General features: G+C 47.2%; 2 long non-coding RNA genes across 2 annotated transcripts in view; one reads left to right on the forward strand and one right to left on the reverse strand.

Annotated features, from left to right (window-relative positions):
* Positions 1-5,171: 5,171 nt before the first annotated feature.
* On the forward strand, positions 5,172-5,515 carry LOC135258903 (uncharacterized). Its single transcript, XR_010331127.1, has 2 exons — positions 5,172-5,378; positions 5,426-5,515. It is a non-coding gene; the product is annotated as an uncharacterized LOC135258903 (long non-coding RNA).
* LOC135258902 (uncharacterized) overlaps positions 5,443-26,860 on the reverse strand; it is a 104,949-nt gene continuing 83,531 nt past the window's right edge. The window contains exons 2-3 of the long non-coding RNA XR_010331125.1: positions 7,797-7,927; positions 5,443-5,954 (exon numbers count right to left, since the gene is read on the reverse strand). This is a non-coding gene — a long non-coding RNA (uncharacterized LOC135258902). The remainder of the gene's footprint in view (positions 5,955-7,796; positions 7,928-26,860) is intronic.

A 26,860-nucleotide genomic window follows, 5' to 3' on the forward strand; every position in this document is an offset into this window, starting at 1 on the left:
GTCACATTCTCAGCTGTGGCTGGGTACAGACAGCAGCGCATGATTTCACCCCCCCCCCCCCTGCCCTTCTCCATCTCACAGCTCTGCTAGCAACCGCAAGAAAATTTACTTCAAATGAAAAATTAAAAGTACATTTTTACATACTCGTTTTTTTAAAACTATTTTTTTCCCATTTACATATTCATATATGTAGAAGAGTATACCGGATCAGTAGGCTCTGCTGTGTTCCCGCATGTTCTAGACAGTTAGTGTCACCATGGCAAAGCAAATAATGCACAGGGATGGAATTTACTGCACTAATTTTATATGGAAGAGGATAGTATGGCGCATAGACTAGGAACAACATTAGGCTTGAGGCTGGGTGGGATGTGAAATATGGGGATATTCAACAGTTCACCCGCATGACAATGACTCTTTACATCACGGACGTGAACTACGCGGGATTAGGGGTGTCTAATATACATATCAATGCGTAACATCAATGGTGAACCTTCTCTGTTCATCGTCGTGTGTGTGTGTGTGTGTGTGTGTGCGCGCGCATTCCCCTGCAAATTAAATGTATTATTCAAGCATATGTGAAAAGTCCCAGCGGTACTGCCGCCTTCCCGCTATTAGAATAGTCTACTGGGAGTCCCCCCCCCCATGGGGGACGAGGACGGGGGTGGAGGTGGGGGTAGTGGTGGGGGAGTTTGATGAATGAATCCAGCCGCCTTCCAGCCGGGCGGAGAGGAGGACGGTGAGAGAGCGGCGGACCCGGAGGACGATAAACAGGCGTGAGCACGCTGATGGAGAAGGCACACGGAGTCAGGGGCTCCTAGAGGAACCCGGGACCAAACGGGACCCCCCACGCCATGGGCCAAATTGGAACAGCTGAACGCTAAAGCCAAACTCGTGGACTAAGTGTGCAGGGGGGAAAGGCAGCGGACGCTTCCTGCAGAGGACTGAGATTATCGTACGGTAGAGGGTATGGGATGTGTACAGCCAGGCCTTCACTGCAGTTCATTATCGAGGTTTCCCCATAGAAAGATTCCCCTGTTTATTTTGAGGATGGGGGTCTTCATGGAGGGTCCTGTGAGAAACGGAAGTCTTCCCCGCGGCTATGAGCAAGGCTAGCTGTAATATGCTTAACACCTGTGAGATCAAGTGTCACAAAATAACAGGGGGAAGCTTAACTGTAGCTGCTTAACGTGAGCACATAGCTCTCAGAGAAAGACTGAGAACTGGGGGCTGCTGGATGGCTCATTTGGGTTCAATTTAAAATACTACTGAGAAAATTTGAACAGCGCAGTGCGTTTCAGGCACGGGGGCGTTTCCAAAAACCTGCTTCTGGGATGAGGAATAAAAAGAAAGTCAGCAGTCCACATAAATAATAAAAAAATATGATTTTAAAGTATATTCAGTCATTGCGAAATGAGAAAGAGTCTTGCATCATGGTTGTCTTGGAATTTCATCATTCTTCATGTGGAAAATTCCACCTCTTGGGACATTTTTTTCCATTACATAAGTATATTGGAAATACTGTATTCGTAATTCACATATAGCATGTGTCAGCATATTACTGTAGAACTCTCTGGCCCTTTCTGAACTGAATATTCATATTAATAAAAAAATCTTATCACTGTGTATGAATGCTTCAATTGTAAGCATCGACTAGCAAACAGACTTCTATTCAACTGCTCAAATCATTAGCTGTGACTCTGAGCATTATACATACCTTACAAATACAATACACAATCAATTCATGTAGTAATTGAAAACTAACGACTTTCAACAGTACAGTCAATGTAAAACTATACATACATATTTACTCACAAATAAGCAATGCGATTCCTGTGATGGACATGTTCACGTATCTGTACACACTTCATACAGGATGCTTGATGGAATCACTACACAGTCTGTACAACAGTGCAGCTTGATGGACATGCAGTACTGTACACAGTGCTTGATGGACATACAGTACTGTACACAGTGCTTGATGGACATACAGTACTGTACACAGTGCTTGCAATACAGCGACTTGGCCACTGCCCTCAAAGGAGCTATACACATGTCACTGAGAGCCCCCATTATAGTTTTTCTTCATAAAATATTTAAAAAAAAATTTGTCAGTGGTTTTTCAGTGCTAATTATCCCAGGCAGCGCATGTGTAAGACAGACGGCAGAGATTCCCAGCGGAGCCTCTGTCCCCTTTGCCTGCCGCCAGCCCGTTCAGTCACACTTTCCTGGAATAAAGGCCCTCCTCATATATCCGCATCTGTTGATACCTTCCCCTCTCACGATCAGAGCTGCGCTTATAAAATGCTTACTGCCAAACAGATGACGCCCCTGACATAAGCAGAGCGTGGAGGTGAGCGGCGCGCGACCAGCGATTATTTACCTCACTGATATATGTTTTAAAAAAAAACCGCCATGTTTCCATCAGATCCGCTTTTATTGGACTTTAAATCAGTCCATTTAAACGACATTAAAATGTAATTGCGCTCCGTGCCACGGCAGACCTACAGGACCCGTCGCACGTCTCCTGACCGATAAAACGCAGCCAGCAACCCCCCCCCCCATTGGTTGCTTAATGGTTTGGCCTTTAAGCATCAGTGGGTTTATAATCTGTTCGCCACATCGGAGAAAAAAAAAACCCAAAACCAAACACAATATGCGCTGCGGCCCATTACGGGCTGAAGCGTTTACACTGCGATTAATTTTTTAAAAATACCCGCGCGCGTTTCTTTTTTAGAAGGCCAGTCCACCCTCCTTACGCATTTTTTCACCACTCCATCCACTCAGATAAACAGGAGCACAACGGGCTGCGCATAGAGACAGGATCACAGTGCAGAATGAATGTGCCATGGCAGGGAATCGAACCCCTGACTGCATGGGGGGGGGGCATGGGGGGGGTGTGGTGTGGGGGGCATGGGGGGGGTTATGCGCCGCTGCACTAAGGGCTTCAGCACGCAACTCGCCCGCGTAGTGAGTTTCTCCAGCACCCCCGCTCCTCTGTCAGACTCACATTTCGACACACAGCAGAGGCACGTAGGGAGATCGACAGGGAGCTAATAACGCACCATCTTCAGTGCGATTCTACGCAAAGTTCTGAGTATTTTTCCATTTCGGAAAAGCGTCGATATCGGTGCTTGGCATCAGCCTATGGCGTTGTTGCATCTCATTGGTAAAATCAATAATATTTACTGTATCACCACACTGCTTATGGGAACGTATTGGTTTAAGAGTTGGGAAGGCCGAGTAGATGAATCCTAAAATGAACTCAAACACAGCTGATGAATGCATATCATACCTTGGCAGTTAACCATCAGTGTATTGGAACGTTCAGAAACATTATCAGAAAAGCTCACTGCATGTTAGATCCCTGATCAACTGAAAAAGAAAACAGGGTTCAGTCAATCGGCTCACAATTTTGTAAAGGCTGTCTTTATATTTAATTTCTGAAGGATTCTCGACTCCAAACAAAATTTGAGTACGAAACTGGAAAACCTCCCACTTGACTCTACTGCAAGCTTGAAGAAGGCCGACATTCTGAACTTCAGAATTACAAACACCACATTAAGAAAAATGGACAAACGTCCTTGGACTATTTTTCTTCACTGCTGATGTTCCCAGTTTAACAAAAGCCAGCTGACTACGGCTGTTAGACATTGTGTTGATGCTCAGAGTAGTGTATCTTTTATATGGGCAGGTTTTCAAGTGAATTACAGTAAACAGGCGGGCAGTGATTATGTGCAACTACACATTTTTAGAGGACTTCTTCCCTTTTCTTCCCTTCTTCCCATTCACACCTGTGCCTGGTTCTCATTCCTCAGTTCCTCCTTTTTTGCTTTGCAATATCTTTAACACTGTAGACCAGGTTGCTAATTTTACCGATTACATTTTTAGGATTTCTTCTTGACATTTGCCTTCATTGCTGCAGTGTCCAATATTCCACGTTTAATATTCAGTTCTGTTAAGGGGGTTGTTGGGTGGGATCGTCCTGAAAAAGCACTGCTCTAGAGCTCAGATGGGCCCCACAGTCGGGCATGAAATCCAGACTTACTGTCACCCCATGTAGGGGGTCACACAATTGGCTCTAGCGTCACCCGGGTAAGGGAGAATGACAATATATTTCCCATCAGTGGCGTCACTAGACACCAACCCTAGTGACGCCACTGATGGGAAATATATTGTAATATTTACAATTACAGGTAAGAAGGATATATAAATGTTTCGACCCCCCTCAGCCTGTTGTTTTTACCTCTTTTGGGGGGGGGTCCAAGTCTTAATTAGGGGGGTCAGACCCCCCAATCTCCCCCCCCCCCCCCGTAATTCAAACCCTGATCTCCCTCCTGCTCATGTCAGTGTGAGCTCGGCTTTCATAATGCTTTGTGATAAGAAAGAGCTGAATTATAGCTGAAAACATGGGCTTCAACCCTTACAAAAAAAAAATCACGTGACATTTGCCTTATCCTATGTGAAAATCACAATTTTACATGCAAATTTAACGTTTTCCGATTGCACAGTTTTTGCTGGCCGCTCTGTTTTCTGATTGTTATGATTAAATGTGACGAATCACATTAGTTTTTGCTCTTTCATTAAAATGTTATAATTAGCAGGCCGTTTGTGTCCGTGTGTAACTCCATTTCATCCGAACGTTGACGCGCAGCCAACGGTACTTACACATCCATTTGCTTTCACGCCACGGTAAATTGATAAACGCATGCTCTCTCACTAAGTGTATAGTGCAGGTCTCAGCCAAGTTTGTGCACATTTTAGCCTAGCAGGTCCCTGGGAAATGAACTACTGGCCACTACCATTTTACAGTTGACTCTGCCTGTGGCAGGATGGCTCTGTTTATGGCAAATGGGAGCGAATGATCATGTTTTATCGCCCATAATTATTTTGTAATTAGCGGGCTATTGTTTATAGCTTAGTTATAAACATTGTCATCAGAAGGATAATTCGTCTAACTTTGTTTCGATGGAGTCATCGCATTATCGTCAACAAAATACTGTAATAGCTGCAACGTACTTTAGACCCCCCCCCACCCCCACAAGTCAGAACAATCCTGTGCCAATGGCCATTTCCTGGCTCAACCAGACGGTGAGATTAAATACATTTGTTATTTTATGACCTTTTACTTTTTATATTACCAAATTTTTAATAAGATCCCATAATTAGGAAAAGTCACAATCGGGATAATGCATAGTTTTAATTATCACACAATGATTAGACATCTGACACCCCCTCACACCCCCCAAACACCAAAATACAAGCAGTTAATTGCAGCAACAAAAATTGCCTGACATATGTCTTGAAACTGAAGCTCTGTCGACCCCTTGCTGGTGGAGGACTGAAATTACTGCAAAATAACATCCCAATTATTTCTCTGGGTCATTTATATAAGATGAAATGGGTTTGCTGCAGGTTTAGTGTGGAGTGCCCTAGATTCCATAGACCCAACAGATAATCAACTCTATTTTTAACATTAAACATTCTGTCACCTTACTGTTGAAGCTTAAATATTCCAGTTTGATGAATCTTCCGAAATTTCTTTAAAGGGGCACGACCAGGGAAATAAATATGGCATTTTAAGATAATATTTGGTAAGTATGATGACTGTTTGTTTTCTTATTACCACCATTTTTGGAGTCTAAACCAAGAGCCCCCTTGGGCTGTAATTGGGTGCCCCTGGCATATAGGATAGAATGAACGCCAGAGCTGACTATCTAGTGAGCATAAAGAATCTCTGCTGCTCCTCGGTGAGCTGAGGTCTGCGGAACAAAACAGCGAACAGAAGCCGGTAACGTCAGGCGGAGGGTCCAAGGTCTGTGCGACGGGGGCGCTAATTTCAAACGCTTCACCGTATCAGGAACAAATCAGCCTGCATGACTCAGAGGGACCCCTGAATCACATTCTTCCATCTGAGGAAACAGTGAAAGCTTCGCTGCACTTCATTTGCGCAGATTCTGAGGGATGACACAGAATCAAATGTAGGTGAGGCTGAACGACAGAGCGAGAGAGTACGGCACAGAGAAAGGACATGATGGAAAAAAAACAACAGGGGGAGAGAGAGGGAGGGGAAATGGAGAGATGGAGAGAGACAACAGGGTGTAGTTGCAGACGGGGAAGGAGATAGGCAGACCGGCAGAAACAGAGGAGGAGAGAAAGATATATATAGAAATCTCATCCAGACCTGCCTGCAATGGGGGGGGAGTATGCAGAGAATACAATAATCACAGCATAACCGACCAGCCGACACTGACCGGGAGGGAGGGAAGGATGGAAAGAGAGAGTGAGAGACAGAGAGAGAGAGAGAGTGAGAGACAGAGAGAGAGAGAGAGAGAGAGACAGGAGAGAGAGAGCGGAGAGAGAGGAGAGGACATAGAGAGAGTGAGAGACACAGAGAGAAAGAGACAGAGAGAGAATGAGAGACAGAGAGATAGAGAGTGACAGACACACAGAGAGACAGAGAGAGAGAGAGCGAAAGAGAGAGATTGCCTGCCCACAGACTGCCGCTCCCGTCAGGGAGACGGACGTGTCCTTAACTGGCAGGCTGAGGGGACGGTCTGTATCGCTGTCACACACCAGTCGGGGGGGGGGGAGGGTGACGGGGCCGGGGCACAGCTCTATCAGTGACAGGATCACAGAGCGCACGCACGCAAAACCTTTCAGAGGAAACCGCTCTGGAAGCGGAAGGCATACAGGTGTCCTCGCCCACCTGGATCTCCCGTCTTCAGGAGGGGAAGAATGAACCGCACAGACCCAGCCCGCCTGACACGACACCGCACACGCGGAAGAAGGACAAGCGGCGAGACTCATCAAGGGAAACTTAACACTGGCAGACAACCCCCGATGTTAGAACATTCAATTTCGCTCCGCGTCTGAAAGCGGCGGTGTGAGGTCATTAAGGCGGCTCAGGAGAAGTCACAGGATATTACTCGACGCGCATTTTTATAAAGAGCGCTCCCTCGCCAATAAAAATCATCAAAGCAGATCTGATTTTAAAGAACGACTAAAATGATAACACTGACATAATAGCCTTTAAAGCTTTTCACGGTAAGATCTTAAAAAAAAAAAAACGCTGACAAAATATAAACCGTTTCTCATCACGGTTTTTTTTTAGTGTTCCAGTTTATTATTGTGTACAAGGTTTACGTTTTTTATTACGACCAGAGGCATTAAACGGTCAACCCTACTCACGGGGTCAGGCGCCTTCTAACAGCAAAACTGTCCCAGCCGCCAGTCAGGGAAACGGCGAACGGTGACTCACGCGGGTCTGACTGCACCCCTGTAATACCCCGCAAATAATATTACAAAACGCACAAGCTATTTTAAAACCGCGGTCACGCAGTGTGGTCCCTCTCACAGAATCCCAGAATAGCGGCATCGCACCGGAAACCGTAGGCAGTTTCCATTCCGCCTCTCCCCGTCGTGCCAATAAACAGGCGCGGTTATCCTGGCCCTGGAGGATGTCGGGACGTAAAACAAACGGGATGCGCGTATACGACCGCAAACAAACCGCCGTGGTGGTCCTCGAGGATTCGAAGGACAATCGCCGCACTTTCAAAAGACGGTTACTCGCGGCAACACGAACGGACAGGCCTTGAGGGTTTGTGGGATAGCTGCGGTTTGACAATGTTGCATAAAGGCGACATCTTTTGCATGGCCTTGGGGTTCTAAGGAACCTCAGCAGGTTATCCCAGGTCACGCTAACCTTTTTCTCTCCCGAGCACCCCCAACTAGGTACTGTTTGGTATCCCTACAATGCTCAAACGGGGGGGGGGATTTTGAACACATCAAGAGTTTACCTGTTGGGAAGTCGTGTGATGTCTTTCGTCGTGGTCTTCTATGGTCACTTCTTGGTCCTTTTTCATCTCAGTCTTGTGTTATCTCTGATCTCGGCTTTTTTTCCCCTGCTGTTCGAAGCGGCTGCCACATCCTGGGTTACCATGGAAAAGAAAAGTCACAGTTTGGTTATTCTCTTTCATTTCCATGTCTGCAGAATTCAGTGTTCATTAAGGCAGCTGAACCTCCGGTTAGACTTTGTTTTTGTAACTATTCATAAACTATTCATAATTTTAATCTGACTGTCAAATGTTCATATTGTTCCGCCAGCATGCTTTGTTTGCTAATGAATTTGGAGGATGACTTAACAGCTTTGGTCATAATTGGCAAAGTAAATCAAATAAAATATATCTCACACGTTGGATAAGAAGGGAATTTTAGCATGCGACGAGACTTACATTTGTACATGTTCAGAATTCCAAACATTAAACAAAGGGCATTAACTGGAAACAATAATTCTGAAGCTGAATTCTAAAATGGCAGTATTTACCAAATTCTCATTTGCCCAGTATATGTTATTCCACAAAATTATGAAACATACGCAAGTCCTCGAAAAACAGTTCACTGGCACGAGGAGTGAGAATAATGTACAACACAGCCGTCCTTTTTCTTCCTCAATCCTGGGCGGCAGCAGGTTATCTTTAATAAATGCAGGAGCATTTTTTTTCGCGGGGTGTTCATTACGAGAGCACGTACAGCACAGCTGTAATGGAATATGTCAGCGTTGCAGGGCTTTCCAGACCCCCCCCCCCCCCGGAGGCCAGAGGACTGCCCTTCACGCTACTGAAGGGGTACATAATGGCCGATTCATTAATGAAGCCGTTTTAACTGTGTGCAGAAGGACGGGGGCTTGGGGAGAGGGATGAGCCCTGGACTGGGGTTGTGTGTGGGCGGCAGGGGGGGAGTGTGGGGGTTGGTGGTGGATGTGGCGGCAGGCAGGGTGGGGGGGGGGTTGGTGGTTGGGGGGTTTGGTGGTGGATGTGGGGGCAGGCAGGGTGGGGGGGGGGGTTGGTGGTTGGGGCATGGGGTTAGCTGGGCATAGATCCACCGTGCCCACGGGCCGAAGCCCATGGCCCTTACCCCGCAAACGGGAGGGTTCGCGCCCCTGCGTTCTGTCCCCGCTCCCGCCCCTTGCACAGCTCCTGTTCCATGCGTAACCCCGTGGACACAGCTGGACTTTTTAACTAACCCTGAGTCAGTCGAGGCCGGGCGCGTCTGACCCACGAGGGCGACGGCGTTCATCCTGCCCCAGACCCGACACCCGCGTCCGCGTCGTCACCCCGCGACACGTCATTCAGGAACAGACAAGAGCCCTGAATCACGGCTAACTCTTTATTCTCCGTTCAGATGAATCACTGCTAAGTGTTGTGCTTCAAATGGTAGCGGCATCATAACTGTGAATTCAATTTGACGAAGCTCCTTTTTTCGTATTTCTATAATATAATTTTATATTTTAAAAAAAACAAAAAAAACATGTTTTTGAGCAGGTCAACACGCACTTACTAGATGAGAGAGCCACTCTCTGATTAATGACATCTGTTAAGAACAGTGTGTTGTGTATCCACTTTCCCTGTTTTAATTCAGATAGCTTAATTAATTCTAAGAACATTACCTTTCTTCAGAAAACGGTGATGGATATCGAGGTAGTCAGGGACCGCAGGACCATAAAACAAAATGTTTCACACTGGATGACGGTGGAAGTGAATCAGCCATTTAAAATAGAGCAGTAATGCTTGCAGGGTCAATTAATAGACTTTTAGATCTTCAATGTCACTTGGCCGCATGCTGAACAATACAGTTTTAGTTTGAAGCTTTATTATATGCATTAACCAGAATAGTGCAGAATTTACACTGAAATAACATTTAGGTTCTAAAACCAGCGACTGTAAAGGTCAGAATATGTGTAACGGGGTGTATATTGACTGATGAAACCCACATGTAATAAAATACATGGAGTTAAATATGTGGGTGGAAGAAACTGTGTCTTTTTTTTTTGTCTTTGCTGTGGTGAAAGTCTTCAGAAAATGGGCTTATGGGAAAAATTAATTCTTTTATAAATGAATATTACCCCGATGACCAGTGAGTAAGTCCATTCAACGGTTACTGAGATCAAACACTCTTTTTTTCTTGACTGTATTTTTCACTGGGGCACATGGCTGATCAATTATGAGTTACATCTAAATATGTGAACAGACGTTTTCTTGAGCAAATTTCTTTTTATTGATTCATTGTGCTTATTTTTTAAACGATACCCATTAAACTAAATCTTTTTCGGAGCTCCTAATTGGCTCAGTAAAGCTGCCCCCCCCAGGTGATCGGTAGCTGCAGTTTTGAGCCTCGAGCTCTACCACACTATGTCATCATCCGACTTTGACCAACACTTGGCTTCAGGGTGCCAAACGGTGTCCTCATGCCATGGGGTAACTTGCGTGGGGTTTTTTAAGTCAGCCAGCGTCCCTCAGGTTACTCCTGCATCAGCGCCCTTTTGAAGACTCGCCAAACGTTCGCGGCCTAGCGGTTGTTATTGCCGAGAGGTACAGTATAAATCTCTTCCAGCTGGCGCTAACCCTCTCTCCCCCCGCGCTACCGTGCGAACTGCGGGGTGTAAAATATTCACTGGCTGGCCGGTCGAGTGCATCGGCGGGCCAGGTGCACTGGATCCACACGCGCTTCTCTTCAGCTCCAGCGCTCCCGGTGTGTGCGGACGGACGAGCTCGACGGTAACCCGGGAGCCAGCGTCAGCGATTCCGAAACTGGGGATAAAGCAAAGAGGGGGAATGATTGATAAAAAAATAAAATAAAAAATCTAACGAAATGAGAATACCTGATATAGGATATAAGTCCAGTTCTCAAGTCCAACACATTTAGAGACTCCCCCCCTCCCCCCACCCCTCCATCAAATATAACGAAAAAAAAAGAGTAAATAAATAAATAACTACATTTACAGAGAGTATTAAATTCCGGGATGGGAGCAGAGGAGACTCAGTTCACCCTAAAAATGCAGCAAATTGCCCCCATAAATCTCCGGGCCGCTCGCACGGCGGTGGGGGGGTGAGGGTGACGGCGGTGTTCTGTTTTCTTTCGAGGGACGGAGCAGCTGTGGCCCCGTGTGGCCCCTCGGCAGATTAATGAGCTTCTTAAAATCAAACGGGATCCAGTTAGGGGCTCACACTGACTGCCTCGCCCGCCCTAACAAGAAATCAAACTTCAATTCCCCTCTCCTCATCAAGCTGGGGGGGGGATTGGACCGGGGGCTCGATCCGAGGGGGGGGGGAGCGGGAACAAACAAACACCGGTGTAATGGGATTTAACGCGCTGCCCGTTCTGCCGGGGGGGGGGGGGCGGGCTCCGGCACGGGCGCCGTCTTAAAAAATCCGGTTTGTTTTGGATGCCTGCGTGGAGACGCGTTCGCTCGCTGCCATTTCCTGCGTCTCTCATCCCGTTTTTAAGCCCCCGCAGATGTTCCTCCGGTTTTCTAAAGGCCCTGGCGCCGCCCGGCGTGACGCGCCGGCAATAATCAACTCTGGGGTTTTTTTTTTTTTTTTTAATCCCTACGCCGCAGACCTGTTCGCTTTCGTTGCGTACGTCACGCCGCTGCTCGGCGGGTTTAACGAGATTTAAGCGATATCAGACGACAAATGCATCCTCGTCCGTTTTTTTCTTTGTTGTTGTTGTTGTTGTTGTTATTTTTCACCAATACCTTTGGCAAACACAAGACCCGCCCCCCCCCCACCAACCCCCCTCCCTTCCGCTACACATGAAAATGACTCGGGGGCTCCGTTTTTTGCCTCATTCAAAGGTAAGCCTCCGCCATCCTAAAAATGTCTGTTGGCGGTGGCGAGGGATTTAGACACCAACAAAGGCTCCCGGGGGACGTGAAATTTCATCCGCCGCTCTGGGATGCGAAGCGATTCGGGAAGCGTAAACGCACCGGGCACGGAACAGGGAGCGCCCGGCCAAACGAGGAATAAAACAGGAGGGCTTACCAGCCGCAAACCCATCCAAGAACCTAACGGAGCCTTAACGTGTGCGCCGCCTGGCAGTTATCAAGCAAGTACAGGGAAAAAAAAAAAATAAAAAACATTCACAAGAATCAGTGAGAGGAGGGAATTTGGAACAACGAAACGGAACACGAACGCGAGCACACACACATACACACACACACACACGCGTACGCACCCACTCACTCGCACATGCGCCCACTCGCTTACTCTCTCGCTCTCTCGCTCACGCCTACACGCGCACACGCTCGGGACAAATTAAGAACCTCGGTTCAGGCCTGGCGTAAAAAGGGCACGGCGCGTAGGACTTCAGCTGCGAAAACAGATAAAAATACATCGCTAGAGTACCTCCATTACGTAAGAAAGGGCATTAATAAAAAGGCATAACAAGTAATCGAGCTTTAAAAGAAGCCAAACATCTAACGCGTCTAACATTCTTTAACATCTGGAATTCAAACCATCCACCAATAACATCTGCAACATCAATATTTTCCACAGGAACTGACATATTTACACAAGGACCCTACAGGAAGTAGTATTACAGACAAAAGCTTCACCAGGGACAAAACTGTGAACACCATTTCAAGCGCAAGTATAGACCTTCAAAGCTAAGTAACGGATACAGAAATTCACACGGGCGGGCCGCTCTCCCGTAAGGGGCAAAACACGAAGCGCAGAGCCGCGTTTAGAAAGTCGCGCGCATGCCCTCTGGTGTTCGCGCGGCCCGCCCAGCTTTAGCGTAATATTTATTCCGTTTCTAAAAAGGACCGCTTTTTTTTTTTTTTTTTTCAGACCGAAGTTTTATATCGTGACACAAATCGTGCTTTGTGTTCCCGGCGACGCCACCGCGGTTTACCGTAAACACTCCTGGCGGCTGAAGAGACTCTCTCACGGTGGGTTTTGGGCTCTGAAGGACGGGGCCCCTCCGATATTTCCGCTGAAGTGTTTCGCTACGGCACTCCGAGGAGCGGTTGGCTGAATAAATAAACGCGGCCGGCGCGGGAGTCAGCGCCGCGCAATCGTTACTCTCAATTAGGGCGTCTTTCGCGAACCCAGAGGAACATTAGGCCTCGTTATCGATCGCATTTCCTAACGCCTGTTCTCTGTCTTAGCAGGCGCTAACGGAATTCGTCATCTGTTTTTTTTTTTTTTCCTCCATCTTATCTGCGTGCCAAAGACGGATTTGTGCCGATGCGGGCACCCGAATTGGTGACATCACGACAACAGATGACATCACGTTAATGATGTATTTAAACACTAACAGAAAATCAGGGAGGGAGAAAGAAATGACACAACTCTTGTCAAAAAATAAAAAATGAATGAAAGCCACCTATGACCATTTATGTCAGTCTACAGCAGACAAACCACAATTCTACAGTAGATGCTCAACCTCCCTCCTGACAGAAATCCCAACAGGAAGTCACACAGCCCAGAAAAAAAAAAAAAAAATTTGGGTGGCTTAAATCCACGGATACAGCTGTGGACCCGGTTTTCAAATTAAACCCTTCAGACGATTTATGGCTCCAGAAACGTTCCTCTTCCAATCTGACAGCACGTTCGCCTTCTCCTTTTTTAAAAATTTGTATTATTTTTTTTAACTAACTGCTTGATATTATGAGATAAATATGAACGTGAAAAACACAGGAGAGTTGCTAAGCAAAAAAAGACCTGACTACATAAAGCAGAGATATGTTTTATGCTGAGGTAAATCTGACAGCTTTGACAGCTCTCCAGGTGTCTGGCTGTGGTTATGTGAAAGGATGCGCGGTAACTCGGGGTTATTTTTATTTTTTCGTGACTGGCACTTTCCGTCGGCCTCTGCCGTTATTTTCGTTTCACCGAAACGCATCGCCAGAGGAGAATTTAAACTTTCAAGAGGACGCAAGACCTGCGTTGGTGGTGTTTGAATTGGCATAAAAAAATCTCCATTTCAGTTTGTTAAATCAAGGCAAACAGGGAGAACTGTGAACCGTGTTAACGGGAGTACACTGAGAGAGCTGAAACAGGACAGTTATCCATGGTGAAATATAGAATAGATACATATCCACACTCTACGTCCATGTTCCTGTTTTTGACTCAGGACCACAAGAGAATTTAACACAGATCCAGTGGGTAAGCGTTATCATTTTTGGTCTTAAAAATATATGAATGCCAAAATTAGCCATGGACAGAAATGTCCATAGTATTAGGCAGCACTGCTGGTTCAGTTTTTTTGTGTGCCTTTAATCAGGGCATGCATTGACCAAGACAACTTTAAAACAATAATACTGTATGATAAGTCAAAAATGGTATAGAACAAGGAACTGAATATTACACCTACACCCCTTCACACTACGTTGAGTGTGTGAATGGTACATGCTGTAGAATATTCTCTCAAGGAACTATACTGGCAGTGTAATACATTTTCTGAACGTAATACAGAGAAAGATGCGGTGTAATACATTTTCTGTGAAAAAACAGTCAAATATAGGAACAACCAAAACAACCCTATTAACCCAAAAAATTCCCCATCAAGTGCAGAGAAATTGGTTAACTGGTTGATTAACCAATGAGAATCCTGCTGCCCTGAAGCCCGAGTTGACCTCAGGCTAGGCCTGACTCCAGCAAACACAAATGCGCTTGTGCAAGTGCGTTACCCCCCTACACTGTAGCCCGGGCTCAATCACAGAAAACCCGAGCACACATTTTAACTCCCACCGAGAACAATTACTTATTTCACCGGAAACTTTAAAAGGAAGACAATCTGATGGAAATGGGCGACTGTCGCCCCCCCCCCCACATCAAAAAGAGGGACTCTGTGGGACTGACAGGAGCCGACAGACGGAGACAGACACCCGGGCCTCCCCGCCGGGAGATGGGGAGACGGGACGCCGCCGTGGCCTCTGATCTGAGGACGGCTGCCAGCTCCGGGCGGAACGGCGGCACGTGGAAGAGGACAACGGGAGGAAGAGAGGGAGAGAGAGAGAGAGGAGGGGAGGGAGGAAGAGAGGAGAGAGAGAGAGAGGGGAGGGAGGGAGGGAGAGAGAGAGGAGGAGAGAGAGAGAGGAGGGAGGGAGGGAGGAAGAGAGGGAGAGAGAGAGAGAGGGAGGGGAGGAGGAAGAGAGGGAGAGAGAGAGAGAGGGAGGGGGGGAGGGAAGAGAGGAGGGAGGAAGAGAGGGAGAGAGAGAGAGAGAGGGAGGGGAGGGAGAAGAGAGGGAGAGAGAGAGAGGGAGGGAGGAGGAAGAAGAGGGAGGAGAGAGAGAGAGGGAGGGAGAGAGAGGGAAGAACAGAGGGATGGAGAGAGAGGGAGGGAGGGAGGAGAGAGAGAACTGAGATGCTAGAGTAGGTAGAGAGGATGGAGAGAGAGGAATATGTGATGTAAGGTAGTAAAATTGGTGATGAGTGTGTTCTGTGTGTAGTATGGTGTGTGTCTGTGTGTGTGTGTGGTACTGTGGAATGGTGTCATATTCGTTGCTGTGTGTAGGGCTACACAGATCAATGGAGGGCACACCTTTGACATAACTGTGTGCCAGTCAGCAGCCAGCCTGATGCCAGATCCACACCACCTGGGATGCCAGTCCTGACACCCTGTGGGATGCCAGATCCACAGCCACCCTGTGGGATGCCAGATCCACAGCCACCCTGTGGGATGCCAGATCCACAGCCACTCTGTGGGATGCCAGATCCACAGCCACACCGTGTGAGGGCAGATGTTCCAACCAGAAGGCTATGAAACTGGCAAATGAAACAGCACATTTTGTCACATACCCCTTTCCTTTAAATCAAGTAATGTGTCACGTATCGATTGTACTCTACCTCCATTGGTGCAATAATTGAGACTAAATTAAAAACAATGTCCTTCATCAATGTAATATTTTAAATAAATTCAATACACACTAAACTAAAACCAGATCAATATAACCAAAGCCTATCCCCCCCACCCATACTCCATTTAAATTAACAGCGAATATTAACCTCTGCAATCAATAATGCAATAATGAACAAACGAGATTCATGGCTTCAGTGCTGTCTTGGAGTCCTTCACATTTTACGTGAAATAAATTCTGCAGATGTATGGAAGACCACTGCCAGGCTCTTGCGTGATAGAACAATAGAAATAAAACTGAAAATTATGCCCCATTCACATAACAGAGTAGACACTGTTTAAATAAGAAAAATCCATAGATTGGATAAATAAGACTGCCTGAAGGGCTTCTTATATAAGCTAGTCGTCAGTTACGTGGAATTGACTAACTAAGTATTCATGTTCTCATTGAAAAGGTTAAAACAGCATTTGAATGTGCATGTCCATTTTGTCAGCCAGTTCATACTTCTAATCATTCTTGGAAATGAACTCCTGGCCTATACAGTACATCTATTGTTTTTTTTGTCTTATGTTCACGGTTCTTGAGAGAGTTCAAGAACAAGAACCACGCGTTACCGCATTTTTGTATTCCTGAGGTTAACACCCATGTTCTCCTCTACTGTATGTTGTTCTGGAAAAGAGCATCTACTAAGTGAATACACTGTAATGCAATGGGTTCACTTTCTTCTTGTGCCATTTCATTCATTCTGAATAGGCTACTTGTAGAGTAACTTTTAAAAAGAACTGGTTCTGATGGGATTCACTGCAATTACTTTCAATCTGTCTCCTGTGACTGTAGTGTGAATCTGGTGCAAGAATGACTGGACAGACGGACACACAGAAATCCACTCGATTCCCACACTGTTAGAGATTCACTGGATTCTCACTGGCTGTTTGGAAGGTTGTCTGTCATTTGCTCTTGAAAGATGTGGTTTCCCACTGATGATTATGCTGTAAACACAGGATTCAGTGTTTTTTTTACACAAAAGAAAGAGCGTAGGAAAAATGTAGGAAAAAATATGTTGCGTTCTATAAACAGATATTTCAAGGCCTTTTTTAAAAAAAATTGGTAATGGTTACAATGGTAATTGAGCCAGACTTGAACCACAACAAGCTAATTACTTCTGTTTCATTGAGCCAATCGTATTTCGGCGTCTGACATTTGTGTTGTTTTTTGATCGTAATATTTACACAGCCATTGGTAGCATCGCTAGATTCAAAAAGAAAGCACTAAATTTGAACGGAAAGTCAAAAACGAGATGCCACGCTCCACCTAGCTTGCTCAGCATGAGTAAATTAAAACTTAAATTGCTCCTAGGGTTTTTTAATATTATTAGGCTGCGTGGCAAAAATTCATTTTGATCAGAACTCCGAAACATTTGGCTTTTTATATCTTATTTTATCCCATTAATTCCGCTACTTCATCCCACTTCGCTTACAAGTGTTACAATAAAACTATGAACGACATACGTTTATTGTGTTATTGTTTTGAGTTGACTCATTACGGCAAAAAATGCCATATTATATTTATCCAAATTCAAGTGAGTGAGAGTAAAAAACGCAGATTTTGAAATGTCCTGCGTTCCATGGGCTAGCATGACCACTGTCATGTCTTCTAAGCAGAACTGGAGAATCAGTGACATCCATGTGATGTGGCAACTGATAAATAATTGGATGCCTCCCCATCACTGGGTTTCTGAAGAGGTAGTGGTTAGGAAACTAGCAAGATACATATCTGCATTAGCGTTTCCGTTCTCCAGTTCGATATGCAATCATACGATACACGCAAATTCACAACTAGTAAAAAGATGGCCCTTGTCTGGTACTGCACCACAATGGCAATTGCACTGTTATATCAGAGGCATGGCCACTCTCATGCGGGCTGTGACCGGAGGGTAATGCAGACAAATCGAATGCGTATTTGATGCTGTTTGATGTGGAAGAGGAGAGAGAGAATGTAGAAAGCTTGAGCGGAAGAACGAGACAGAGAGAGGGAAAGAGGATGAGCGTTGCTCTCCCCCGTCCTATTACACGTGAAAATGAATTCATATCTCTCTTCAATGCCAATGGCCTGGTTCAGTAGAGGGAAAAAAAGCTCTGCAGAAGAACGTGACCTACCATATACCAATAAATGCAGTAATAAAACAAAGACTGAGAGACAGTTCTTGGCATCGAAATAAAAAAAGTAAACAAACTTCATCGCTAGAGGGGTCCAAGCAGAGACTTCCCACCTGCTGAATATCATAATACTGCCAAGGAGAAAACAAATGAGACATATCTTGGGTAACTGATCACAAACGGCCTACTGATATATTCAGACACTGGACACTGACCAGACGAAAAGTGGTGAGAAAGGAGAGGTGGAGACAGAGAACATTTTTTTTCCCACACATTTGAAAAAAGTTCATTCTACTTTATTCATACCACACCAGCCCTCCCCAACACTGAGCGAAACTGAGACAAAGTCACCCGGGGAGAAGTCACACGGTTGTTCCAAACTGTAAATGGAACCCTATCACTGAAGGACACCGAAGACTGAACACTGAAGCTCATGAAAAATCCTAATTTTAGACCAAACGCTAATGAGATGACGGACCTCCAAAGCGGCAGACCGCACTTTTTTTTTTGCGCAAGCACGCCCACGCTCATGTCGCAGGTACTGTCGTAAGTTACACGCGCGAGCGTGAGCGTGAGCACGCCCACGCCCACGCCCACACGCGCGTAACGCGTGAGCGAATCCGTGCATCAAGCGAAACTATTTTCATTTAATGAAACGGAAAGAGAAAGAGGGGGACAGAGAGGGAGGGCGTGATAAAGGAAAAGAGAAAGCGGGGGACAGAGAGGGAGGGCGTGATAAAGGAAAAGAGAAAGAGGGGGACAGAGAGGGAGGGCGTAATAAAGGAAAAGAGAAAGAGGGGGACAGAGAGGGAGGGCGTGATAAAGGAAAAGAGAAAGAGGGGGACAGAGAGGGAGGGCGTAATAAAGGAAAAGAGAAAGAGGGGGACAGAGAGGGAGGGTGTGATAAAGGAAAAGAGAAAGGGACAGAGAGGGAGGGTGTGATAAAGGAAAAGAGAAAGAGGGGGACAGAGAGGGAGGGCGTGATAAAGGAAAAGAGAAAGAGGGGGACAGAGAGGGAGGGCGTGATAAAGGAAAAGAGAAAGAGGGGGACAGAGAGGGAGGGCGTGATAAAGGAAAAGAGAAAGAGGGGGACAGAGAGGGAGGGCGTGATAAAGGAAAAGAGAAAGAGGGGGACAGAGAGGGAGGGCGTGATAAAGGAAAAGAGAAAGAGGGGGACAGAGAGGGAGAACGCGTGATAAAGGAAAAGAGAAAGAGGGGGACAGAAAGGGAGGGTGTGATAAAGGAAAAGAGAGGAAGGGGGACACCAGGGTGCCTCTCTTGGATTGCAATTAAGGGAAAAAAAGGTCATTAATTAACAAACAGGCCAGCTGCGATGCTCTTTAAAGCTTTGCTTCCCCCACATTAAATATAGATTACAGGCCAAGACTGCCGTGCCGCGGCAACACTAATAAACCAATCTGATTATACCCATTGATTCTTCCCCTCCTGAATAATACAAATAAATGCGAGCATCCCGGTCGTCTGAAAAGCCGCCCTTTGAAAATTGACGGAGGACTCGCGGTGTCGGCTCCGGTGTCTCCCAGCTCTACTGGGGGCGGGGGGGGGGGCACTGGAAAAATCTACCTGACAGTTGCCATGGCGACGCGGGCGCAGATGGGTGAAGCGCTCGGCCCGCGGAGCCTCCCGTAATTGGGAGGCTTTTAGCCCGCGCGTCGTTCTCCGCCGCTTCCCAAGCTGATATCCAAAGAGATGATTAAATTTCTCGATTGACTCGCGCGGGACGGGCCTCGCACAACGTTGTTGTTCTCGGAGGCGGGCGCCCGACGCGCCCGGCGCGGCAGAGGTAATTTCGCGGAAGAGCCGGGGGTCCGAGGGGGCCGGAGGGCGGGCCGCTCGGTGACAACGAGGGGCTCGCGGCGCTCTGCTACGCCGTGCCCACGCGAGGGGTTCTGCTCCGGTGTGTGTGTGTGTGTGAGAGAGTGTGTGTGTGTGTGAGAGAGAGAGTGTGTGTGTGTGTGTGTGTGTGTGTGTGTGTGTCTGTGAGAGAGTGTGTGTGTGTGTGTGTGTGTGTGTGTGCATGTGTGTGTGTGTGTGTGTGCGGTGAGTGTGTGTGTGTGTGTGTGTGTGCGGTGTGTGTGGTGTGTGTGAAAGTGAGTGTGTGTGTGTGTGTGTGTGTGTGTGCATGTGTGTGTGTGTGTGTGTGCATGTGTGTGTGCGGTGTGTGTGTGTGTGTGCGGTGTGTGTGAGTGTGTGTGTGTGTGTGTGAGAGTGAGTGTGTGTGTGCGGTGTGTGTGAGTGTGTGTGTGTGTGTGTGAGAGTGAGTGTGTGTGTGTGGGTGTGTGCATGTGTGTGTGTGAGAGTGAGTGTGTGTGCGTGTGGTGTGCATATGTGTGCGTGTGTGCATGTGTGCGTGTGTGCATGTGCGCGTGTGTGCATGTGCGTGTATGTGTGCGTGTGTGCATGTGTGCGTGTGTGCATGTGCGCGTGTGTGCATGTGCGTGTATGTGTGGCGTGCGTGTGCACGAGTGCGTTCATGCGTGTATGTGTACGTGCGCTAGAGCGAAAGGTGCATTAATTAGCAAATACAGCCCTGTTTGACTGCTGACAATTTTCCTGTCAATGGCTTTATTTTTTGTTTTTGTTTTAATACAACATGGAATATCAGCCATCTTTAAGCACTGCAATAGCTTATGAGGGGGTAACAGCATTATGCTCATGAAAGCATTGGGAGGGTATGGAATGGGTTTTGTCAACATAAAAAGAGAATTCTCACAGCTGAATCTTTCACATGGTCTGTGACTTCTGTTACAGACTGGAGAAGTCCGGAAGAAAAATATAACCTACACAGGTCCATCTACATATTCATTTAATTACATTAACACAATATACTGTACAGACAAGACTGAATATATTTATGGTATGTACCGAACAATCTATTATTAAGCACTGTGGTAAACAACAGCATAAGCATCTCACAGTGGTCATGATTCTGCTTATGCAGGACATACCCAAACAGACAGGTGCGCACGTAATTAGCGATAAAGTCGCTAATTATTCTTGAGCGGCTCGTTCTTCCTCCCTCCGTCAATAACGATCCATATCAATTAAGGCGGTTTGCATTCGAAACCACGCGCGTCCGCGCTGATCGCTTTCGCTGATTACCCAACGACGTGGCCCTGGTGCGGTGCGGGGTGTGTGTGCGTCAGCGTCCGCATGTGTGTGCGCGTGCGCGTGTGATGTCTGTCACCTCTCATCCGACTCGCTCTGACGGCTATTGAAAAGGATCGCGCGCGCGTCAATCACGGTCCGCCATCGCAGTGACAGGTCAAGCCGGCTCTGCGGGCAATCCATACCGCGCGCGGGGACGTCAGTCTCCGGTCCGTCGAAAGCTCGAAAAAATCATCTCTAATCGGACTGACAGCGAGAGAGCGAGAGAGAGAGAGAGCGAGAGCGAGAGAGAGGTATGCAAGACGAAAATATGGAGGGGGATGATCTGTCCTGCCAGAACCTATAGCCCACTAAGTGCTGAGGGCATGCTAATACTTGTTATACAGCCCTGCGATCCTATTGCAGCTCTGCAGCTGTAACTAGGCTAACTCCTTGTCGCGGACCGGATTTCTTCCTCTCGCACCGAACGACAAGCGAAGAAACGACGAGACCGGTCACTCTTTGTTCCTGAAGCCGCAGGTACGCGCCGGCTAATGCACAGCCACCTTCATAATTACGGGAATTACAATGCAGAAATGTTCCGAAAGTATTATGCGCCAGTCTGGTGTCAGAGGTAATTTCCACCTTTTATTTCGCAGTGGATGTATGGTGCGCCTGCCTGCCCACGCTGTTAAGGGGGGGGGGGGGGGGGGGAACCGCAATAATGGCTCCTCTGTCTGCGACTGTTCTTTAAAGGTTAACACGCAACTCGGGGCGCACGCGTTCTCTTCTGAACGGTCCCACTTAGGGGCGCATGTGGCTTTGGCTCTTTTTCCAGGGGTTGCTTTCATACCGGATATCGATTCTCCCCTTCGCCTCTCGGTCCGGCTCTGGCCCCTAACACGGCAGAGGAAGTGACCTCACTGAGCCGGTGAATCGGCCCCGGAGGTCTCCCCCAATCAAAAGCCTGCCCCCCCCCCCCCCCTTTAAACTAAGGAGAAGGAACACAAACACAGCCCACCGCAGGGACCCCCACACAGACACAAACACACACACACACACACCCTCCCAAGGAGAGAACACTTCCTTCATCGGAAGCCTCCTGCTCACACTCCCGCAGTCCCTATTTTCCCCTGCAGAAATTTCCCAGCATGCCTTTTGGCGCGGTCTCCGGACTCTGCCGCCGCGGTGCGTGGCCAGGTGTGACTCCACTCCACGCCGGAGTGTTCGGCGATATCGCGCTCGCTTGCCGCGCAGGAAATGAGCCGCTTCCCCTCCCCTGCCCCCCCCCCCCGCCCCCCCCCCCCCCCCAGCCACTCCGCCCGGGGGCAGCCTATCTCGGCTCCCCCAGACGCGGACCCTCATCAGACCGGATCGATCCTTATCGACACCGCCTTTAATCACATTCCATTAGCTGTCAGTCCTAATCCGGCCCTCTGCTCAGCCGCCTGCACCGCCACCGACCCTCCGATTTTAATTCAGTTAGCCCGGCCGATAAGAGGGATGAGCTTCTCCAGACAATACCCCCGGTTTACATGAGACAGGCTGAGCCACTACTCCACCTCACCTCCTCTTTTTTTTCTTTATTTATTTTTTTACTTCTTCCTTCCTTTCTCCCCCTTCATTGAAACAACGCCGTTCTATTGCACCAGGGCCTCCTGACGGCGTGCCGTCGACCGGCTCTGACGACGCGACGCGCGCGCCAGGAGAGAACCTCTCTCTCGCTCCGCTCACCATCCATTTCACTTCACGACTGCCATCTCTTTTTTCTTTATCTCGTGGCAGCTACGGCGCTAGGGCAAATCACTTTTTTTTTTTTTTCTTTCGGCAAAAAAAATCCGAGATTTTTTTCAAAGAGGTTCACTCATGCGTACGTAACACGCGTGCGCGGTCTCCTCTCCCGGTGCCTCCTGGGACCCTCCCGCCGGTCTGGGAACCCGAAGACGCGGGATAATTAACGGAAAAAAGCCGCGGCGGTTTCTTTTTTTCTTTTTTTCTTTTTTTTTTTTTAAGGCGGTGAATCAAGATTCCGCTCTTGCAGAAAGGGGTAGACTGAGGGGCCGTCTAAGGCTCCGTCTCCCCTGGGGACGGCTGTCCTAACAGCGATTCGCACCTCTCCGCCGTGATTAAGAGCAGTGCGCCTGATCCCCAAAAGCTGCCCACGGGGCCAGCGTTATCCCCCCCCACCCCCCAGCCGGGACGTCTCACAGGGAAATGAGTTACCCTCAGTCGCGTCCTGACAGAGAGAGGGCCCAGCGCTTCACCAAATTACCTCAAATTGCCTGTCATGGCATTTAAATATAAAAATAAATTAAAAAATATTTTTTTAAAAACCAATCCGGATAGATAGGAATTTAAGACACAGTTTGAACCGTGTTCATCCTCCTAACAAGGGAGTGATTTAGAGCATTAAATGCAAATTCCCATTTTTTTCCCTTTGCCTACCCTGGAGGAGAGTCAAAATGTTAATTTAACTTAAATTACCTCCCATTACTGTTCTTTAAGTATGGTATTGAAAGCATGTTTCTTCTCTTTTGCGATGAACTGCAGACACACACACACACACACTTGTAAGGGAAGAACAATTTTTTGGCTCCTCCAGCAAATCTGTTAGTGCCTTTGTTTCACCGTTGATGTTAACAGACTAGCTGGACTTCCAAATACCTTCATACATACTCTAATTAAGAGTGCAAATTAAGGATGTCCTAAAAGAAAAGTAGGGTACAGAAGAGGTAGAGTGAGATTTCAACTTCACACATGATTAGTAACCGGCTAACAAATAATGCAAAGCTACAAAAAATAAAGGTTAGCTGGAAATGGTTTCTTTACTTTACCCAACTGACATGACTACATAGACAAAATAAGTATATTTGAAACAGGACGAAACAACAACTCATGCAGCCTGAATGCCTAACATTTTTGGCAATAAACTAAATAAGAACACTTCCTAATTGTTTACTGGTTTGAATATCCTTGCAGAGTATGCTCTTGTGAACACACAGTGTTTTTTTTTCTGGAAAATACTGCAGATGTTAATGATTTATACAGTTATATTTTGTTGTAACAGTTGTACCACACCTCGGTTACAACTGTCTGCACATACTCCACAGACGTTACGTTTGTTTAAATTGTACACAAACCGTTTGTGAACACCTCAAACTTAATGAGACTTATTATAGCAGACAAATGCACACTCTTCGTTATGAAATTTCACAGCTTTTTATTGCATTACAACTGAGTAATTGAGTAAGAAGTGAAAGTTGTCACAATTGTGTCAGTTTCTCATCTATTTACTCATCTTTTCCACATATGGCCAGCTGTGTATGCACACCATCTTTATATCTTGATCTATTTAATTTTTTGTAACAATATACAAGAAGTGATGGGTGATGGACCTGAAAAAAGCAAAGATGACAGGAATGCAAAAATAAATCAAATTAAATAGCTTCTCAGTTACTCTCAATTACTTTCACTCAGTGCAATGCAATTCAGCAAGTGATTTATGTTTCGCCATATACACCTATGTAAGTGCACGTAAAAAATTAAGAAAAGGGAAATAAAATGCCTGATATTGTATTTTTATTGCATATCTATGGTATTCCTGTTTCATCACTTCAACATTCTTGATCAATTCAGGAGGGTGTGGACTACGGCATGAGTGTCACCAAAAACGTGAGCAGCCATTTTGCTTGAAACCACATGCCAAGATCAACCAAAGCAGTCACGCTGGAGTAATGAGGTGGTGTCAACAAAAACTCCTAGCCTATGGAACAGACGCACTGGCACGGCCAGAATTTGTTCCAAACCGCGAGGTGGATCGCAACGCTGATATCCAGCGCGTTAACTGCGTACACAATCAAAAAGGCCCAAAATCCATAGGTTTTAAAAACAAAATGTGATGCGTGATTCATATTGCAGAGAAATAAACAAAATGGCCACAGTTCAAACAAAACATCTAATGTTTCTCTCTCCACTCCGCCAGTATCACCCCGTGTCCAGTATGCCTCGTACTCTGCGCTAGGCCTTCGAAACCAGGCTTCGGCACCGTGGCGAGTCAGTCAGTCTCCATAACTACGCGTTCCCTCCGTTAATTCAGTCTTTGCTACAAACAGAGTGCTGAAAGGCTGGCGTGCTAATGAACTAGCAGGGCTCCTAAAACGACTTCGGTTCACTGTGCGTTCCAGGCGGGGCCTGCCTGACGGACTGGGCGGACGGGCGGTGTTTCCCGGTTGGCGGCCCGTGCGTGGGCTGGCGGGCGGGCAGGCGACGCCGTCGTTCCCGACGCAGCTGACGAGGCGATGCGGATTCGGAACGACGACGATCCAGCGAGGCGACGGGTTGCGTGGGTGATTAATTAAACCCCCCCCCCGGCATGGCGCTTAACGTCACGGTGGCGTTCGTGCGAGAGAGCGGTGGGGATCGAGCGGCGGGGCCCAGCGAGGGGAGACTGAGCGGCAGGGCCCAGCGAGGGGACCGAGCGCGCGTCCCGTTCATGCCAGGACTCGAGATTCCGCCACGCTTCGGGTTCTCTGATGGCGCTCTGTCGCAAATCCCCCTCCCCACCACCACCTCTCCCCCTCTTTCTCTCTCGCAATGGAGAGACGATAAAAGCAAGCCTCGTGGTCCAGCGCAGAAGAGCTAAGAAGCTGCATCATGGCACGGCATTATCAGCGCTTCACAGGGAGGGAATCGGAAGCCCCCCCCCCCCCCCCGGTTGTACACTACGACCTCTCTTTTTATTCTCCAGACTTATCTTCCTGTTGGGTCAAAGGTCAATGGCAGCTTCGATACACTAAACAAGGAACCGGGCCGACAGCTCCACTTCCTGAGGACATTCACTTGTGTCCATTGATTTTCTCTCTCTCTCTCTCTCTCTCTCTCTTTCACTCCCCACTTCTCCCGCAGGGGGTTTTCGGATAAAAGCCCTCTCACACCCGGTTCCTCTTTCCTGCTTATGAGCATTTTCAGAGTAAAAATAACCGTGTTAAGCCTATACTAACATGAAGCAATTGGTGCAGCGACTCCCCAGCGGCCTAACGCTTCAGATATCGTAATAGTTCTGAATCCATACTCGGTCTGAAATCAGTGTTTTTAATAATGCATGCTTCTACAAGCACAACCTTTAAGTGCACGCTACCGCGATCGATCAACGAGACGAGAGGTCAGTTGGATGCAGATTGTGGATTGATGAAATATGTAACTCAATTAAGGTAAAGGATGAGAGTCTTTACCACTATCAACAAACATGATGTTATTAACAATGAATTTTGTTTTTCTGAAGTAGTGTTCTTACAGTGCATACAAAAAAAAGATTGATCCCCATTGCTACCAGTCTCCACTGAACTGACATAATATTTTGGTTTCAGACCTTGTAAATGAAACCACAGACATAAACATGCGCGATGCAAAATGGATGCTCACCTCTTAGGCACGACCTCAACTGTTAGCGGTAAAACATTACCCCCGCTGCTCTTTAATGGAGACAGACAGGCAGACGAGCCCAGAGAGACGCGGAGCACAGAGTAAAATGCAACGTGAGCGTAACAAAGCCTCCGTCTTTTTTGATGTAGAGCGCAAGACTGACCGTATCGATTTTACACCTTTCAGAGCCGCTCGGCGGGGCTCAGAAACGCACACTCTAAAACGCTCTTTCCTGCGTGAACGACTGCCAGTCAGCTTCCTCAACCAGCGACACTGTATCTGCACCTGGCTGTGCTCTCTCACACACACACACACACACACACACACACACGCACATACACACGTGCACACGCACACACACTCACACACCTACACACACACACACACACACACACACACACACACACATACACACGTGCACAGGCACATGCACACGCGGACACGCGAACGCGTGCACACACGCTCACACACCTACACACACACACAGACACACACACGCACACGCGCACACACACGTTATTTTATATATAATGTA

Source organism: Anguilla rostrata, chromosome 7 (genome assembly GCF_018555375.3).
Source record: "Anguilla rostrata isolate EN2019 chromosome 7, ASM1855537v3, whole genome shotgun sequence".
Lineage (NCBI taxonomy): Eukaryota > Metazoa > Chordata > Actinopteri > Anguilliformes > Anguillidae > Anguilla > Anguilla rostrata.